Raw genomic sequence first — 20,801 nt, 5'->3', positions numbered from 1 at the left:
ATGTGTTCAACTCAAAGGAAGAATTGTATGTCTCTCACTTTCAATCAAAACCTAGTTGTGATTAAGCTTAACGAAGAAAGAATGTTGAAAGCTCAGAGTGATCAAAAGCAAGGTCTCTTGCACAAAGTAGTCAGTCAAATTGTGAATTCAAAGAAAAGGTTCTTGAAGAAAACTGAAAATGCTATCCTAGAAAACACAAGAATGATAAGGAAACAAAACAGCCTACTGGTGATAGAAAGTCTTAGTGATCTCAATAAAAGATCAAATCAGTTACAACTTTCTCTTAAGCCAAGACTAATTTAAAAAAGGCCCTAACTCTCTTAATTCTATAAAGGCTAAGAGAATTGAAGAAGCTGCAATAAAAAAGTCTGAAGCTAGCAGAGGTTGGTACATGACACTTAAGGAAAGAAGCTGTCTCCTTAACATAAAAGTGCAACGTAAAGCAGCAAATGCTGATGCAGTAGTTGCACCAAATTAACTAGAAGATCTAGTTAAAACAATTAAGGTATTTACAATCAACTGGATTTCAAAGTCAAACTCCCTGGGGGTTCTCAGTCCCTTTGCCAGATCCCCAGGTGGAGAAACCTGTTGTGGGACCTAGAACATTCGCAACAGTGCAAGAACTTCTTTGGTATAATTGTTCTGCAGTTTCTGGGTCACCTGCTCTGTGGCTCTGTAGTGGGGATAATGGCGATCTCCTCCAAGAGGACTTATGCCACTTGCCGCACCTCCCAGAATTATCCCAGCAGATTGCCACTTCTGATGCATGCCTCTGCAAAAGACATTCAAACACAGAAAGGCAAGTCTGGCTTAGCCTCTTGTGGAAATCATGGCTCCTTTCCCTGGCCCTGGGGCACACTGGGTTTTGTTTGCACCCTCCAAGAGTCTCTGGATGGTATGAGGTTTGATTTTAAATGTGACTGCACCCTCCTACCATCTTGTTGTGGCATCCTTTGCCCTTGTACATGGGGTATCTTTTCTGGGGGGGGGGGGGGGGGTCCAACATTCTCCTGTCAATGGTTGCTCAGCAGCTAATAAACAGAGTGCCTGAAGAACTATGGATGGAGGCTCGAATGTTCTACAGGAGGTAGTGATCAAAACCATTCCCAAGAGGAAGAAATGCAAAAAGGCAAAATAGTTGTCTGAGGAGGCCTTACAAATAGCTGAGAAGAGAAACAAAAGGCAAAGGAGAAAAGGAAAGATATATTCATCAGAATACAGAGTTCCAAAAAACAGCAACGAAACATAAGAAAGCCTTCCTAAGTGATCAATGCAAAGAAATACAGGAAAACAATATAGGAAAGACTAAAGATCTCTTCAAGAAAACTAGAGATACCAAGGGAATATTTCATGCAAAGACAGGCACAATAAAGGAAAAAAACAGTATAGATGTAACAGACACAGAAGATATTAAGAAGATGGTGGCAAAAATACACAGAAGAACTATACAAAAAAAAAGTTCTTAATGATCCAGATAACCACAATGGTGTGATCGATCACTCACCTGCAGCCCAACATTCTGCAATATGAAGTCAACTGGGTCTTAGGAAGCATTAACTATGAAAAAAAAAGCTAGTGAAGGTGATAGAATTCAAGAAGAGCTACTGCAAATCCTAAAAGATTACGCTGTCAAAGTGCTGCACTTAATATCCCAGCAAATCTGGAAAATTCAGCAGTGGCCACAGGACTTGAAAAGGACAGTTTTCATTCCAAACCCAAAAGAAGGCAATGCGAAAGAATGTTCAAACTACCAAACAACTGCATTCTTTTCACATGCTAGCAAATTAATGCTCAAAATCCTTCAAACTAGGCTTCAACAGTATTCGAAACAAGAGCTCCCGGATGTACAAGCAGGATTTAGAAAAGGCAGAGGAACCCGAGATGGAATCGCAAACATCCATTGCATCATAGAAAAAGCAAGAGATTTCCAGAAAAAACATCTACTTGTGCTTCACTGACTACACCAAAGCCTTTGACTGTGTGGATCACAACAAATTGTGGAAAATTCTGAAAGAGATGGGAATACCAGACCACCTGCCTCCTGAAAAATCTGTATGCAGGTCAATAAGCAACAGTCAGAACCAGACAAAACAATGGACTGGTTCCAAATTGGGAAAGGAGTATGTCAAGGTTGTCTACTGTCACCCTGCTTATTTAACTTAATGCGAAGTACATTACGCGAAATGCCAGGCTGGATAATGCACAAGCTGGAATCAAGATTGCCAGGAGAAATATCAATAAACTCAGATATGCAGATGACACTACCCTTATAGCACAGAGCAAAGAGGAACTAAAGAGCCTCTTGATGAGGGTGAAAAGGAAGAGTGATAAAACTGACTTAAAACTCAACATTCAAAAAACAAAGATCATGGCATCTGGTCCCATCACTTCATTGCAAATAGATGAGGAAACAATGGAAACAGTGACAGGCTTTACTTTCCTGGGCTCCAAAATCACTGCAGATGGTGACTGCAGCCATGAAATTAAAAGAGGCTTGCTCCTTGGAAGAAAAGCTAAGACAAACCTAGACAATATATTAAAAAGCAGAGACATCACTCTGTTGACAAAGGCACATCTAGCCAAATCTACAGTTTTTCCAGTAGTCATGTATGGATATGAAAGCTAGACCATAAAGAAGGCTGTGCACCAAAGAATTGATACTTTTGAACTGTGGTGCTGGAGAAGACTCTTGAGAGTCCCTTGAACAGCAAGGAGATCCAACCAGTCAATCCTAAGGGAAATCAAACCTGAATATTCATTAGAGGGACTGATGCTGAAGCTGATGCTCCAGTACTTTGGCCACCTTAAGGGAAGAGCAGACTCACTGAAAAAGACCCTGATGCTGGGAAATATTGAAGGCAGGAGGAGAAGGGGATGACAGAGGATGAGATGGTTGAAATTCAATGGACATGAGTTTGAGCAAACTCCGGGAGATGGTGAAGGACAGGGAACCCTGGTGTCCTGCAGTTCATGGAATTGCAAAGACTCGGCCATAACTGAGTGACTGAACAAGAAAACTAAACAAAAGTTTCTCAACGTAGACAAAATAGTATTACACCAGAAGAAGATGCCATTGAGAATTTTCATAGGTATTAGGAGAAGTCAGTGCCTGGCTTCAAAGTTTCAAAAAAACAAGCACACTTTCCTGACAGGGTCTAATGCAACTAGTGACTTTAAATTGAAGCCAGTGTTCATTTACTATTCCAAAAATCACAGGGCCCTTAATAATTACACTGTTATCTATTCTGCCTGTGCTATAGAAATGGAAAAACAAAGCCTGGTTGACAGTACATCAAGTTTGGAACACTGTTTAGTAAATGCTTTAAGCCTACTCTTGAGATCTACTGCTCAGAGAAAAAAAAAAGATTCAAATATTACTTACTACTCGTTGACAATGCACCTGATCACTGAAGAGCTCTGCTAAAGACGCAGTGAGACATATGCCATTTTCACATCTCCTGACACAGAATCCATCCTGCAGCCCACAAGGAGTTATTTCACTTTTTAATTTTTATTAGTTAAGAAATACCTATTATAAGACTGTAGCTGCCATAGACAGTGCCTTCTCTGATGAACCTGGATGAGGTCAGATGAAAACCAGGAAAAGATTCAGGAAAAGATTCATTCGTTCAAAATGGTATTTACTAGATACCATTAGTGATGTTCATGATTCATGGAAAAGGTCAAAATATCAACAAGACTTTGCAAACAGCTGTTTTCAACACTCACAGATGACTTTGAGGGATTCAAGTCTTTAGTGTGGGAAAGAACTGCTGGTGTAGTGAGTGAAATAGCAATGAACTAAAATTAGAAGTGGAGTCTGAATATGTGACTGCATTGCCACAAATCTCATGATATACACTAACAAAGGAGATGCTTCTTGTGTATGAGCAAACAGAGTACTTTCTTGAGATGAAACCTGTAACTGCTGAAGATGCTGAGCAGATGCTGAAATGACAATAAGAGTTTAGAATATTATGAAAACCTAAGTGATAAAGCAGTGGCAAGTTTGGGAGGGCTCAGTCCAATTTTTTTTAAAAGTTCTATTGTGGGTAAAATACTATCAAACAGCACTGCATGCTATAGGGAAATTATTCATGAATGGAAGAGTCCACCAATGTGGCAAACTTCACTGTTGCCTTATTTTAAGAAACTGCCACCATCACTCTATCCTTTGGAAATAACCACCCTAATCATTCAGCAGCAATCAACACTGAGGCATGACCCTCTTTCAGCAAAAAGACTACAAATAGCTGAAGGCTCAGATGATGGCTAGCATGCCTTCTCAATAAAGTGTTTTTATATATGTAAATAAAGGTATGTACATCATTTAAGACATAGTAACACTGAATATTTAACAAGCTATAGTTTAGACCAAACATAACTGGAAAACTGAAAAACTCAAAGTGACTCACGTAACTTTATTGTGCTATTTGCTTTACTGTGGTGGTCTAGAACCAAATCCACAATATATTTGAAGTATACCCAAATGTATAAATAAACAGTTAAGTTACTACCGTTTTGAACTAAATTGATATAAACATAACATATCATGATCACCAGTGTAACTGAAAGTGAAATTTTTTTAAATGAAAAAGGTACACTAGAAGATCAAACACAAAGGCAGGCAGTGATGGAGAAATTAAGCAACAAAGAAGGTCACTGCAGTAGTGTTTACAACAGCCGAAACACTGTTGTTCAGTTGCTAAGTTGTGTCCAACTTTGTGACCCCAAGGACTGCAGCATGCCTGGCTTTCCTGTCCTCCACTATCTCCAGGAGTTTGTTCAAACTCATGTCCACTGAGTTGATGATGCCACGCAACATCTCATTCTCTGTAGCACCCCCTTCTTCTGTCCTCAATATTTCCCAGCATCAGGGTCTTTTCCATGAGTTGGCTCTTTGTATCACGTGGCCAAAGTATTGGTACAACAGCTTCAGCGTCAGTCCTTTCGATGAATATTTGGGTTTGACTTCCTATAGGATAGATTGGTTTGAACTCCTTGCTGCCCAAAAGACTCTCAAGAGTCTTTTACAGTCCCATAATTCTAAACCATCAATTCTTCAGCATTCAGCCCTCTTTATGGTCCAACTTTCACATCAATACATGACTACAGGAAAAACCACAGCTTTGACCATACAGGTCTTTGTCAGCAAAGTGATGTCTCTGCTTTTCAATATGCTGTCTAGGTTTTTTTTTTTTGGCGGGGGGGCTCCAAAATCACTGCAGATGGTAAATGCAGCCATGAATTAAAAGATGCTTGCTCCTTGGAAAATAAGTTATGACCAACCTAGACAGCATATTAAAAAGCAGAGAAATTACTTTGCCAACAAAGGTCCGTCGAGTCAAAGCTATGGTTTTTCCAATAGTCATTACGTTTGCGAGAGGTTAGACTATAAAGAAAGCTGAGTGCCGAAGAGTTGATGATTTTGAACTATGGTGTTTGAGAAGACTCTTAAGAGTCATTTGGACTGCAAGGAGATCCAACCAGTCCATCCTAAAAGAAATCAGTCCTTAATATTCATTGGAAGGACTGGTGCTGAGGCTAAAAGTCTAATATTGTGGCCACCTGATGTGAAGAACTGACTCATTGGAAAAGACCCTGATGCTGGGAACGATTGAAGGCAGGAGGAGAAGGGGACAACACAGGATGAGATGGTTGGATGGCATCACTGACTCGATGGACATGAGTTTGAGTAAATTCCGGGAGTTGGTGATGGACAGGGTGGCCTGGCATGCTGCAGTCCATGGGGTTGCAAAGAGGTGGACACGACTGAGCAACTGAACTGAACTGGAAAAACCACAGCTTTGACTATACGGACCTTTGTCAGCAAAGTGGTATCTCTGCTTTTTAATACACTGTCTAGGTTTGTCATAGCTTTCTCTATAAGGAGTAAGAGTTTTTTAATTTCGTGGCTGCAGTCACTGTCCACAGTGATTTTGGAGCCCAGTGGAAAATGTACTGTTTGCACTTTTTTCTCCACCTATTTGCAATGAAGTGATGGGACCAGATGCTGTGATCTTAGTCTTTTGCATGCTGAATTTTAAGCCAGGTTTTTCACTCTTTTTTCACCCTCATCAAAAGGCCCTTTAGTTCTTCTCTGCTTTCTGCCATTAGAATAGTATCATCTGCATATCTAAGATTGTTGGTATTTTTCCTGGCAATGTTGATTCCGGCTTGTGATTCCTCTAGCCCTAAATTTCACATGATTATTCTGCATGTAAGTTAAAAAAGCAGGGTGACAACATACAGCCTTGAGGTACTCCCTGACCCATTTTGAACCAGCCAAACCAGCCAAGACATAGAGGCAACCTAAATGTCCACTGGCTGAGGAATGGATAAAGAAAATGTGGTGTGTATATATATATATACATACATACATATACATGTGTACATATACATATATATACACACACACACACCATATATATATAAAATATATATATACACACAATGTAGTATTACTAAGCCATTAAAAAGAACGAAATAACGCCATTTGCAACAACATGGATGGACCTACAAACTGTCATACTGAGTGAAGGAAGTCACACAGAAATATTATATAACATCCCTTATATATGGAATCTAAAAAGAAATGATACAAATGAACTAACTTACAAAACAGATACTCACAGACTTAGAGAACAAATTTCTCATTGCCAGGGTGGAGATGGGAGAAAGGGATAATTACAGAGTTTGGGATGGACATGTACACACTGCTATATTTAAAATGCATAACCAACAAGGACCTACTGTATAGCTCATGGAACTCTACTTAATGTCATGCGCCAGCTTGGATGGGAGGAGGGTTTGGGGGAGAACAGAAACACGTATATGTATGGCTAAGTCCCTTTGCTGTTCACCTGAAAATATCATACTATTGTTTGTTAATCAGCTACAGCCCAATAAAAAGTTAAAGAAAAATGAAGATATAAGACAAGCAGGAAAGAAAAACAAAGCAAAGTGTCAAAAGTCTTTACTTATCAAGCATGTATGCTCAGTCATTCAGTCGTGTCGGGCTCTTTGCAACCCCATGGATGACTGTAGCCATAGTTAGTGACTTCAATATACCACTTTCAAAATAAAAAAACCAAGATCCAGACATAAGATTAAAAAGGAAATAGAGGACTTGAACAACAGATACCATAAATCAAACAGACCTAATAGACATGTAAGGGACACTCCACCCAAAAAGAGAATACACCTTTTTCTCAAGTTCACATACAACATTCTACAGCATAGCTGATTAAGCCACAAAAAAGTCCCAGCAACTTTTAAAAGCTTGAAATCATACAAATTGTATTCTTAGAGAAGAAAGAAAAGGAAGTAGAAATCAGTAACAGAAGAGAAACTGGAAAATCTGCAAATATGTGGAAACTAAACAGCATACTCTTAAATTACTGAGTTAAAGAAGAAATGACAAATTAGAATACTATGAGGCTAGTGAAAACAAAGACACTGTATGTCAAAATTTATGAGACACACCAAAAGGAGTGCTCAGAGGGAAATATAACTGTAAACGCCCACGTTTAAAAAAAAGTGCATCAATTCAATAACCTAACTTTCTACCTTCAGTTCAGTTCAGTTCAGTCGCTCAGTCATGTCCGACTCTTTGCGACCCCGTGAATAGCAGCACACCAAGCCTCCCTGTCCATCACCAACTCCCGGAGTTTATTCAAACCCATGTCCATCGAGTCGGTGATGCCATCCAGCCATCTCATCCTCTCTTGTCCCCTTCTCCTACTGCCCCCAATCCCTTCCAGAATCAGGGTCTTTTCCAATGAGTCTACCTTAATGAGGAGCAAATTAAACCTATGTGCGTGCTATGTTGCTGCAGTGAAGTCTGACCTTTTGTGACCCAATGGACTGTAGTCCACCAGGCTCCTCTGTCCATGAGATTTTACAGGCAAGAATACTGGAGTGGGTTGCCATGCCCTGCTCCAGAGGATCTTCCTGACTCAGGCACCAACATGCATCTCTCATGCCACCTGCACTGACTGGCAGGTTCTAGCGCCACCTGGGAAGCCCAAATTAAACCTAAAGGCAGCAAAAGTTATGAAATAATAAACATAAAAGAAGAAATAAACAAGAGTAGAGAAATAATAGCATTTATAAGGCTAAAATTTGACTTTTTTTAACGTATTGACATTACTGACAAACTTTCAGACTCAGTAAGTAAAAAAGAGAGAAGATGCAAATAACCATACTCGTCAATTAAATCAGGAAGAGAAGAAGGTTTCCGCAGCAAGCCACTGCTGATCCACGCCTCCAACCTCTCCAACACCTGCAGTTCCCTCACCAGGGATCAAACCCACGGCCCTGGCAGTGGGAATGTGGGACTCTAACCACTGGACCACCAGAGAATTCCCTCTAATGGAACACTGTCATATCAAGTATTTCAAATTAATGAAGTTCTAACTTCATGAAAGTGTGTGCATTATCAAAGTTGTCATCATGCAGCCAGCGTGTAGAACCCTAAATGGAACTTAGGGTTCAACTGAACTGAATTCAGCCAGGAATTCAACCTACGTGAAGACTCAACGTCAGGACCTCTACCTGTCATTGAGCCTACAGGAGCCCCACCCTGCTATCCTGGTCTGAGCCCCATGCCACCTGGCTCCTAAGCCCTGTGCAGCTGCCCTGGGTGAAGTGATACGAGCTCCTGCCACAGCTACATGGCCTTTGTTCAGACGACTGAAGCAAACAAGCAGATGGTAGAACATCTGAGGGACGGGACACACTGATATGATGCTCATTCTCTGTCTGCCTCTGAGGACAAGGTGGGACCAGTAAAACCCAACCCTGGATAGGCCACTGATGCTGGAGACTGTGGCTTGGAGGTTTTGAATACTCCTAGGGGTTCTGTTCCTGAGGGCTGAGGGGATCAGGTCTCCATTTAGGGAATACCAGCAACATTCAGGAAAGCTCTGCACTGGGGTTTTTCAAATTGTGGTGTGTATCAGAATTATCTCAAAGTCTTGTTGGAATACAACTGCTGGATCCCATCCCCAGGGTCTGATTCAATAGGTATGTGGTATAGCTCAAGAATCTACATTTCTTTTTTTTTTTTTCAGCCATGCCATGTAGTTTGCTGCATCTGTTCCCTGACCAGGGATTGAACCCGTGCCCTTGACAGTAAGAACACAGAGTCTTAACCACTGGACTTCCAGGGAATTTCCAAGAATCCGCATTTCTAACTGTGCCCAGGTGATACTGACATTGCTGGTGGGGAACTATACTTTGAGAATTACTTCTATAGAGCCTGCAAGTGTTTCCTAACAGGATCTGATTAAAGGAATTTTAAATTTATATATTTATTTATTTATAAATTTCCACCTTTCTTAAATTTCTAGAATTAAAAACCTTACAGAAATAAAAAAGATTATAAGACAATAGAAAAAAATTGTATGCCAATAAACTGCATAATCTATATTAAATGGCTCAAGGAAAAGAAAAATTAGAACAAACCTGTAACATTCAAAGAGAATCAGCTATCAAAACCTCCCAACAAAAGTGTCCAGAATCAGATGGTCACACTAGTGAATTCTACAAGCAATTTAAAGAAATAACACTGATCATTCTCAAAGTCTTCCTAAAAATATACAAGGAAAATTTCCTAACTCAATCTATGAAGCCAGCATTTCTTCTATATAAAAGACAAAGACAGCACTCCCCCCCACAAAATAAAACCTACAGAACAATTTCTCCTATAAATATAAATGCAAAAATTTTCAAATAGCAAACATACAACTACATATTAAACATAATATATACCATGGGCAAGGGAGGTTTACCCAAGAATGCCAAAGTTGTTCAACATTAGAAAATCAATGTAATAAGATACATTATTAAAAAGTAAAAAAGAACCACAAAATCATCTCAAATTAAGACAAAAAGCATTTGACAAAATCTCAAGGGACACTGAAGAGCCAAAACATTCCTTCATGATAAAAACATTAAAAAAACTAGGAAATTGAATGGAACTTTCTTAATAAATGGCATTTATGAAAAACACGTAACTAAGTTCACACTCTGTTGAACAACTAAAATAAAAGCTATCCCCCCTAAAATCAAGAAGTCGACAATGTTCGTTTTACCATGGTTTTCAATAAGTGTATGTTGAAGGAGAACAACTATGCAAGAAAGAGACCTATATCACATCCAAATAGGAAAAGAAGTGAAACTATCTTTATTCAGAGATGACATAATCCTTTATATATAGAAAATCTTAAAGAATCAACAATAGCCAAATACTAGTTGAAAATGGCATCAGTGACTCAATCAACATGAGTTTGAGCAACCTCTTGGAGATAGTGAATGACAGGGAAGCCTGGTGGGCTGCAGCCCATGGGGTTGCAAAGAGTTGGACACAACTGAGCGACAGAACAAGTTGGAAAAAATTTGTAGGTGGAAGATAACATACAAAAATGAATTGTTTCTTTCTTAGAACTAATAAGTTTAACAATGTTAGAAGATAAAAGAAATCAACCACAAAACACTGTTTTTGTATAGTGACCATTAAAAAAAATGAAAGGGAAGAAAATTACATTTATAGTTGCATTAGAATAAATGAAACATTTTAAAGAGAAATTTAACCAAGGTAAAAGATTTGTTCACAGATGGGAAGACAATATTATAAGGATGTCACTGGGTATTCAAAACAATCCACAGATTCAATACTGTAATTATCAAAATTTTAATCCTTTTATACAGAAAATCTCATCCAAAATTCTTATGGAATCTCATGGAAAGGACTTTTAAAAGCCAAAATGATCTTGGAAAGAGAGACCAAAGTTGGAAGTCTCACACTTCTAGAGTTCAAAACTCACCACAAAGTGACAGTAATCAAAACACTGTGATACAAGTATATAGACAAACATACAAACCAAAAGAAAAGCGCTTCCAGAAATAAATCCTCACATATTTGGTCAAATGGATTCTGGCAAGCAAACCAAGATCATGCAAATAAGGGAAACACTGTCTTTTCCAAAAAATGGTGCTGGGAAAAATAGATATTCACATACAGAAAAAAAAAAAAAAAAGAAACTGAATCCTGGTCTTACATCATACACAAAAATCAACTGAAAATGGATCAAACATCTAAGTGTAAAAATTATAAAACTCCTTAAAGAAAAACTAGTGCAAAGGCATCATGACAGTAGATTTGGAAATGATTTCTTGGCTGTGACACCAAAGGCACAGGCAACAAAAGAAAAAATAAGACAGACTTCATCAAAACAAAAAAAACTTTTCTGCATCAAAGGACTTTATCAACAGAGTCAGAAGGCAACCAAGGGATAGTAAAAAAAAATTTGCAAATCATTTATCCTATAAGAATCCAGTATCCAGAATACAAAGATGACCCTTGAACAACACAGAGCTTACAAGGTTCAACCACCCATACAGTTGAAAAATCACATATAACTTCACAGATGGCCATCTACATCCACAGTTATGCAGATACAGATTCAACCAACTGTAGACCGTGTTTAGTATTACAGGATGCATTTATTGAAAAAAGTTTATGTTTAAGTGGATTCACATAATTCAAATTCATGTTGTTCAGGCACTGTAATTTCTTACCATCCAATAAGACAAAAAAAAAAACCAATTAAGAAGAAATTGTCAGAACTTCTCTGGAGGTTCAGTGGTTGGCAGTCCACCTGCCAATGCAGGGGGCCTAGGTTCACCCCGGCCCTGGAAGAACCCACATGCCTTGGAGCAACTAGGCCTCTGCACCGCGATTACTAAGTCTGGGCTCCAGAGCCTGTGAGCTGCAACTACTACACCCGCGAATCTGAAGCCCACGCTCCACAACAAGACAAGCCAGGACAATGAGAAGCCCACGCACCACAACAAAGAGGAGCTTCAGCTCACCACAACTACAGAAAGCTGCCTGCAGCAACAAAGACCCACCATAACCAAAAATAAATAATATATATATTTTTTAAATGGTCAAAGGACTCAAACAGACACTTCTCCAAAGAAGATATATTATTGGCCAATAAGCACATCAAGAGTTGAGGCTCAGCTTATTAGAGAAATGCACATCAAAACCACAATGCAATACCATTTTGCAGTTTCGAGGACGGCTATAATCACAAAATGGAATATAACAAATATGAGAAAATCTCTGTCATCTCCGGTTAGGTAATGAGTTCTTACATGGTGACACCAAAAGTATCATTCATAAAAAGAAACAAAAAAGAGATTAACTGGACTTAATCTTTTTTCTCTATAAAAGAGATTTGAGAGATTTTTAAAAAGTCATACACTAAGAGAAAAAACTTTCAAATCATGTAATTGAAAAAGAACTTACAGGAAGAAAATTTTCAAACCTCAAATGTAAGACAGAAAACAGTTCCTTTTTTCCCCCACAGGTGAAGGATTTGAACAGAAACTTCAACAAAGAAGATAAAAGGGTGACAAATATGCCATGGGAGGCTCTTTACCATTGTTTTGTTGTTTTAGTCTCTTAAGTTGTATCAATTCTTTTGTGATCCCATGGCCTTTAGCCTGCGGCTTCTCTATTCATGGGATTTCCCAGGCAAGAATACTGGAGTGGGTTGCCATTTCCTTCTCCAGGTGATCTTCCCATTAGGGAAATGGAAACTAGAATTGAAATGAGATACTACTACATACATATTAGCATGACTAAAATTAAAAAGACTATTTCAAGTGTTGGTTAAGAAGTCAGAACAACTGGAAAACTCACACATAGCTGAAAGGAATGCAAAAATAGCACAATCCCTCTGAAAACAGTTCAGTATCCAGACACTACTAATATATGACTAAGCAGCTAAATGGCTGGATGGCATCACCAACTCGATGGACCTGAGTTTCAGTGAACTCTGGGAGTTGGTGATGGACAGGAAGGCCTGGCGTGCTGTGATTCATGGGGTTGCAAAAAGTCAGACACGACTGAGCAACTGAACTGAAGCAGCTAAAGTTGAATGGTTCTATGAAGACCTACAAGACCTTTTAGAACAAACACCCAAAAAAGATGTTCATTTCATTATACGGGAATGGTATACAAAATTAGGAAGTCAAGAAACACCTGGAGTAACAGGCAAATTTGACCTTGGGGAGTACAGAATGAAGCAGGACAAAGGCTAATAGAGTTTTGCCAAGTTTTACGAATAGAGTTTTACACACTGGTCATAGCAAACACCCTCTTCCAACAGCACAAGAGAAGACTCTACACATGGACATAACCAGATGCTCGACACTGAAATCAGACTGATTATATTCTTTGCAGCCAAAGATGGAGAAGTTCTATACAGTCAGCAAAAACAAGACTGGGAGCTGACTGTGGCTCAGATCATGAACTCCTTATTGCCAAATTCAGACTTAAATTGAAGAAAGTGGGGAAAATCACTAGACCATTCAGGTATGACCTAAATCAAATCCATTATGATTATACAGAGGAAGTGAGAAATAGATTTAAGGGACTAGATCTGATAGACAGAGTGCCTGATGAACTATGGACGGAGGTTTGTGACATTGTACAGGAGACAGGAAGCAAGACCATCCCCAAGAAAAAGAAATGCAAAAAAGCAAAATGGCTGTCTGAGGAGGCCTTACTGTGAAAAGAAGAGAAATAGCTGTGAAAAGAAGAGAAGCAAAAAGCAAAGGAGAAAAGAAAAAATACACCCAGTTGAACACAGAGTTCCAAAGAATAGCAAGGAGAGATAAGAAAGTCCTCCTCAGTAATCAATGCAAAGAAATAGAATGGGAAAGACGAGAGATCTCTACAGAAAATTAGAGATACTAAGGAAACATTTCATGCAAAGATGGGCTCAATAAAGGACAGAAATGGTAGGGACCTAACAGAAGCAGAAGATATTAAGAAGAGGTGGCAAGAATACACAGAAGAACTGTACAAAAAAGATCTTCACAACCCAGATAATCATGATGGTGTGATCACTCACCTAGAGCCAGACATCCTAGAATGTGATGTCAAGTGGGCCTTAGGAAGCATCACCATGAACAAAGCTAGTGGAGGTGATGGAATTCCAGTTGAGCTCTTTCCAATCCTAAAAGATGATGTTGTGAAAGTGCTGCACTCAATATGCCTGCAAATTTGGAAAACTCAGCAGTGGCCACAGGACTGGAAAAGGTCAGCTTTCATTCCAATCCCAAAGAAAGGCAAAGCCAAAGAATGCTCAAACTACCGCACAACTGCACTCATCTCACACACTAGTAAAGTGACGCTCAAAATTCTCCAAGCCAGGCTTCAGCAATACGTGAACCATGAAATTCCAGATATTCAAGCTGGATTTTGTAATATCCAAATTACAACTTAACTTTTAAATCCAACCAACATCTTCTGCAGGAACTCATTTAATTCTCAAATAATATCTCAAATAACTGAGATAATTCTCAAAACAGAAAGGAACTAAAATGAGTAACTACAATATTTTGAAAAAGAAAAAAGTGAGAAGAAACAAAATGCCTGATTCATATAAGTATTCAAACTTACACAAGTTTAATAAGAAATACAAATATGGAATGCTTTACATGTTTATATGCAATTTACATTTTTTACTTGGAAAAAGCACTGTGGAAATTCTACACCATTTGTTAATACTTATGTGTCATAAGTGTATTTAACCCATTTCTTGGGTTAAATTTAGCCTGTCTCTAGTTTCTGACTACCATAAACAATGCTGTCGTGTAGTCTTCCTTAATCAGACAAACATTTTAATATATACTTTAAACTTACATAAACACAGTATGGGGCTTCCCTGGTAGTTCAGCTATTAAAGAATCCGCGTGCATTGTAGGAGACCTGCATTAGATCCCTGGGTGGGGAAGATCCCCTGGAGAACGTAATGGCAACCCATTTCAGTGTTCTTCTCTGGGAAACCCTATGGACAGAGGAGCCTGGAGGGCTACAGTCCACGAGGTTGCAAGAGTCAGACACGACTGAGCAGCCAAGCATGAAACCTACTAGAGTTTTAGTTTTACAGCAATACAACTTTAAAAGGCAGAACACTCAGCTTATTCTTGCTCAGAAAATAAAGTCCACTGCTAGGTTTTTTTTTCCTTAGGGGCTTCCCAGGTGGCACTAGCAGTAAAGAACCCACATGCCAATGCGGGAGACCTAAGAGATATGAGTTCAATCCTTGAGTCAGGAAAATCTCCCGGAGGAGGGCAAAGGCAACCCACTCCAGTCTTCTTGCCTGGACAGAGCAGCCTGATAGGCTATGGTCCATTCAGCTGCAAAGAGTCAGACACAACTGAAGAGACTTAGCACATATGAACACCAGGTTTGGGGATCAAAAAACAAGAAGTCTAGTGATGGTTTCAGGACATCTGAAAAATTTTGAAAATCTCATTTTATGAGTACTTTACTTAAGTAAATAATCTGGTGCATTCTTATTCTCTATTCCCCATTTTTAATTAAGTCTCATTTTATTAAACACAACCAACTTTGTCTTAGAAACCTATACATTTGGCTCTCTACAGCTCTAAAAAAATTTCCCTTGGTGGAGAAGGTACATAAAAATGATGTATACCAGTCTTTCATTTACCATTTTACCATCCCTTCATCTTATTTCTGTTCTAATCATAGCTTTAAAACTCGTTTGCCAAGATGGTGGCCACCAAAGAAAAAGGCAGCTGCAGAAGACGTCAATGTCACTTTTGAAGATCAACAAAAGATAAACAAATTGCACAGAATACAAGTAGAATCACAGAGCTGAAGGAGGAAACAGAAGTAAAAAAGAAACAACTCCAAAATTTAGAAGATGCCTGTGAGGACATCATGCTTGCAGATGACAGCAATGATATCTTATCAGACTGGCAATGTTTTCATTAGTCACTCTAAAGAAGAAACAAGAAATGTTAGCAGAAGCCAAAAAAAAATTTGCCAAGAAGAAACTGATGCCTTAAGAGTCCAGAGAGGAATCAATTCAGTGGGTGTTAGCAGATTTGAAAGTTCAGTTCTGTTCAGTCGCTCAGTCACGTCGGACTCTTTGCCGACTCCATGAACCGCAGCACGCCAGGCCTCCCTGTCACTCCCGAAGTCTACCCAAACCCATGTCCATTGAGTCAGTGATGCCATCCAACCATCTCATCCTCTGTCAGTTACATACAAAATTTGAGAGTAACATAAGCCTTGAAGCTGATGAAAGTTAAACATTTTATAAAAATTTTTTAAATTTGTTTAATAAACTTGAATATTGTTTAAAATGGTAATTTCCCTTCTTCAAATGAAATGGAAAGCAAAACTTTAAAAAACTGTTTCATTTATTTAATGGAAGCTTGCCTATTTTCACATCTTGGTTATTTATTTTATATTTTAAAAGACGACAATCTATATTCATGAATTCATCTACATTCATAATGTATTTAGCATAACAATTATATCAAGTGTAGGGGCTTTAACGCCATGTTATTAAAATTGGTTAAGCAATCAAAAAAAACACTTGTTTGTACTTACTACATTTTTCATAAGCCATTCTAAACATTTCTCAATCATTCCAGCAATCTTATAAATTCATCATTGGTCATATAGTCCTCTATTTCGTTTTTATAGGTAGTCACCCATAAATTGGTATCACTCTGTAACTAACTTGCTATTGTTTTTTCTCTTTACTGATAACACCCAACACTCATTAAAGCATCTAGCTACATGCTAGACACTGTGCTAAATTTCATTTTCAATAAAGAAAATTCCCCATTCTTTCTGAATTATGTTGGTTTTAAAGATGCATGCATGCTCAGTAGTGTCTAACTTTTTGCGACCCAACTATAGCCCACAAGGCTCATCTGTGCATGGGGTTTTTTCCAGGGAAAAATACTGGAATGAACTGCCTTGCCTTCCTCCAAGGATCTTCCTGACCTAGGGATCAAATGAGTCTCCTGCACTGGCAGGCAGCCTTTACCACTGAGCTACCTGGAAAGATACTACACCTGAAAGAGCATATATAATATGCTCTTATATATTATGCCATATATTTTATATATATATGTATATATATATATCTCACACTCTAAAGGTACATTTCTCAACATTCCCAAGGTTATCTTCTAAGCTGAGCTGATTACTTCTTCTCAGGGCTCCTAACTCTTTCACTTCTCCCATCAGTTCTCTTACATTCAGAATGTAAAAGAGTTGTTCTTATTTTGTCAAACTTCTGAGGGATAAAGAATGGCAACAAAAAATAGTAAAAAGTAGGCAGAAAATCAATAAAGACACAAGTGAACTCTGTAACACAATCAACTGGATTTAATTGACATCTTTAAACTGTTCCATTCAACAACAGCAGAATTCACATTCCTCTGAAGCTCCCATGGAACATTCATCAGAACAGATAACATTCTGGACCATAAAAAATTCTTTAACAAATCTGAAAAAGCAGAAATCAAATAATCCATGCTCTCAGGCTAAAATGGAATTAAATTAGAAATCATTAATAGATAGTTGGAAAAATCACAAAACACCTGGAAATTAAACAACAGGCTTCTAAATAGCACGAGTCAAAGGAGAAATCTCAATAGAAATTTAAAAACATTTCAACTGAACGAATATGAAAATACAACTCATCAAAATTTTTAGGATGCAGCCAAAGCAGCTTGGAGAGAATTTATAGCACTGACTGCATATAGCAGAAAAGAAGAAAATCTAAAACCAATTGTCTAAGCTTCCAACCTAAGAAATGGGGGGGGGACAAAGTAAATAAAAACTAAGCATTAGAAAACAAATAATAAAAACTAGTGCAAAAGTCAAAGAACTTGTAAAAGAGTAAATCAACAATATGATGCAAGTGACTAAAACCAAATACTGGTTCTTTGAAAAGGTCAATAAACATCCACCTAGGTTAACTAAGAAAAAAGGACACAATATCAGAAGTAAAAAACGGAATATCATTACAGAAAACGACAACACAAAAAGGGTAACAACAGAATACAATGCGTATACTCACAAGATGTGAAACTGAAATGAAATGGACCCAATTCTTTGAAAGATAAAATATGCCAAAACTCACAAGAAACAGGCAATATAAACTGGCCTGTATCTATAAAAGAAGTTGCATCAATATTTTAAAACCTGCCACAACATAAAGAACCAAACCCAGATAGGTTCCCTGGTAAATTCTAACAAACATTTAAGGAAGAAGCTATAACCAATTCTCTACCATATCTTCCAGAAGATGAAAGAAGAGGAGATACTTCAAACATTAAAATTAGACAAACACACTGCAAGAAAATTACAGACCACTATCTCTCGTCAACATAGATGTAAAACCCTCAACAAAATAATAGCAAATCAAAACTTTTAAATGTATATAAAAAATTATGCACCACAAGCAAATGAGATTTATCCCAGGTACAGTTCAGTTCAGTTGCTCAGTCACGAACTACAGCAATCCAGGCTTCCCTGTCCATCGTCAACTCTCAGAGCTTCCTCAAACTCATGCCCATTGATTCGGTAATGCCATCCAACCATCTCATCCTCCGTCAGCCTTCCTCCTCCTGCCTTCAATCTTTCCCAGCATCACAGTCTTTTCCAATAAGTCAGTTGTTCACATCAGATAGCAAATATTGAAGCTTCAGCTTCAGCTTCAGCATTAGTCCTTCCAATGAATATTCAGGACTGATTTCCTTTAGGATGGACTGGTTTAACCTCCCTGCAGTCCAAGGGACTCTCACGAGTCTTCTCCAATACCACAGTTCAAAAGCATTAATTCTTTGGCACTCGGCTTTCTTTATGGTCCAACTCTCACAACTATACATGACTACTGGAAAAAACCACAGCTCTGACTAGAAGGACCTTTGTTGGTAAAGTCTCTGCTTTTTAATATGCTGTCTAAGTTGGCCACAGCTTTTCTTCCAAGGAGCAAATGTCTTTTAATTTCATGGCTGCAGCCACTATTTAGATGGTTTCCCCACCTATTTGCCATGAAGTGATGGAACCGGATGGCATGATTTTAGTTTTCTGAATGTTGAGTTTTAGCCAACTTTTTCACTCTCCTCTTTCACTTTCATCAAAAGGGTCTTTAGTTCTTCACTTTCTGCCATAAGGGTGGTGTCATCTTCATATCTGAGATTGTTGATATCTATCCTGGCAATCTTGATTCTAGTTCGTGCTTCACCCAATCCAGCATTTCACATGATACTCTGCATGTAAGTTAAGTAAGTAGGGTGACAACATACAGCCTTGAAATAACTCCCTTCCCAACCTGGAACCAATCTGTTGTTCCATGTCCAGTACTTACTATTGATTCTTGACACAAACACAAGCTTCTGAGGAGGCAGGCAAGGTGATCTGGTATTCCCATCTCTTTAAGAATTTTCCATAGTTTCTTGTGATCCACAAAGTCTAAGGCTTTGGTGTAGTCAACAAAGCAGATGTTCCAGATGTTTCTCGGGAACTCTCTTCTTTTTCAGTGATCCAACCAATGTCAGTTTGATCTCTGGTTCCTCTGCCTTTTCTAAAGCCAGCTTGAACATCTGGAAGTTCTCGGTTCACATACCATTGAAGCCTCACTTGGAGAATTTTGAGCTTTGCTATCATGTGAAAAGAGTGCAACTGTTCAGTAGTTTGAACACTCTTTGGCACTGCCCCTTTGTCGGATTAGAATAGAAACTGATCTTTCCCACTCCTGTGGCCACTGCTGAGTTTTCCAAGTTTGCTGGCATACTGAGTGCAGCACTTTCACAGCATCATCTTTCAGGATTTGAAATAGCTCATCTGGAATTCCATCAATACCACTACCTTTGTTTGTAGTGATGCTTCCTAAGGCCCACTTGACTTCACACTCCAGGATGTCTGGCTCAAGGTGAGTGATCACATCATCATGGTTATCTGGGTCATTAAGATCTTTTTTGTATAGTTCTTCGTACTCTTGTCACCTTTTTTTTAGTATCTTCTGCTTCTGTTGGGTCCATACCATTTCTGTCCTTTATTATGTCCATATTTGGATGAAATGCTCTGGTATCTCTATAATTTTCTTTAAGAGTTCTCTAGTCTTTCCCAATCTATTGTTTTCCTCTATTTTTTTGCACTGATCAATAAGGAAGGCTTTCTTATCTCTCCTTGCTAGTCTTTAACTCTGCATTCAGATGGGTCTATCTTTGCTTTTCTCCTTTGCCTTTAGCTTCTCCTCTTTTCTCAGTATTTTTAAGGACTCCTCAGGCAACCATTTTGCCTGTTTGCGTGTTTAGGGGATGGTTTTGACCACTGCCTCCTGAACAATGTCACAAAACTCTGTTCATAGTTCTTCAGGCACTCTATCAGAGCTAATTCCATGAATCTCTTTGTCACTTCCACTGTATAATTGTAAGGGATTTGACTTAGGTCATACCTTAACGGTCTAGTGGTTTTCCCTACTTTCTTCAATTTAAGTCTGAATTTTTTAATAAGGTGTTCATGATCTGAGCCACATTCGGTTCCCAGTCTTGCTTTTGCTGACTGTATAGAATTTCTTTGTCTTTGGCTGCAAAGAATATAATCAATTTGATTTCGGTACTGACCATCTGCTGCAGCACATGTGCAGAGTCCTCTCTTGTGTTGTTGGCAAAGGGTGTTTCTATAACCAGTGCATTCTCATGGCAAAACTCTGTTAGCCTTTGCCCTACTTTATTTTATGCCAAAGCCAAACTTGCCTATTACTCCAGGTATCTTTTGACTTCCTACTTTTGCATTCTAGTCTCCTATGATGAAAATGACTTTTTTTTTTTTTTTTTTTTTGGTGTTAGTTCTAGAAGGTCTTTTAGGTAATTATAGAACCGTTCAACTTCAGCTTCTTCAGCATCAGTGATTCGGGCATAGACTTGGATTACTGTGATAC

The 20,801-nt window shown here is 38.5% G+C and overlaps 1 protein-coding gene and 1 pseudogene across 1 annotated transcript in view; one reads left to right on the top strand and one right to left on the bottom strand.

Moving 5' to 3' along the window:
* STAG1 (STAG1 cohesin complex component) overlaps positions 1–20,801 on the bottom strand; it is a 497,553-nt gene that overhangs the window by 368,008 nt on the left and 108,744 nt on the right. The window lies entirely within an intron of this gene.
* LOC136173772 (prefoldin subunit 4-like) lies at positions 12,154–16,143 on the top strand (annotated as a pseudogene).

Source organism: Muntiacus reevesi, chromosome 8 (assembly GCF_963930625.1).
Source record: "Muntiacus reevesi chromosome 8, mMunRee1.1, whole genome shotgun sequence".
Classification (NCBI taxonomy): domain Eukaryota; kingdom Metazoa; phylum Chordata; class Mammalia; order Artiodactyla; family Cervidae; genus Muntiacus; species Muntiacus reevesi.
Note: the sequence above shows the minus strand (reverse complement) of the source record. Positions and strands in the feature narration are given on the sequence as shown.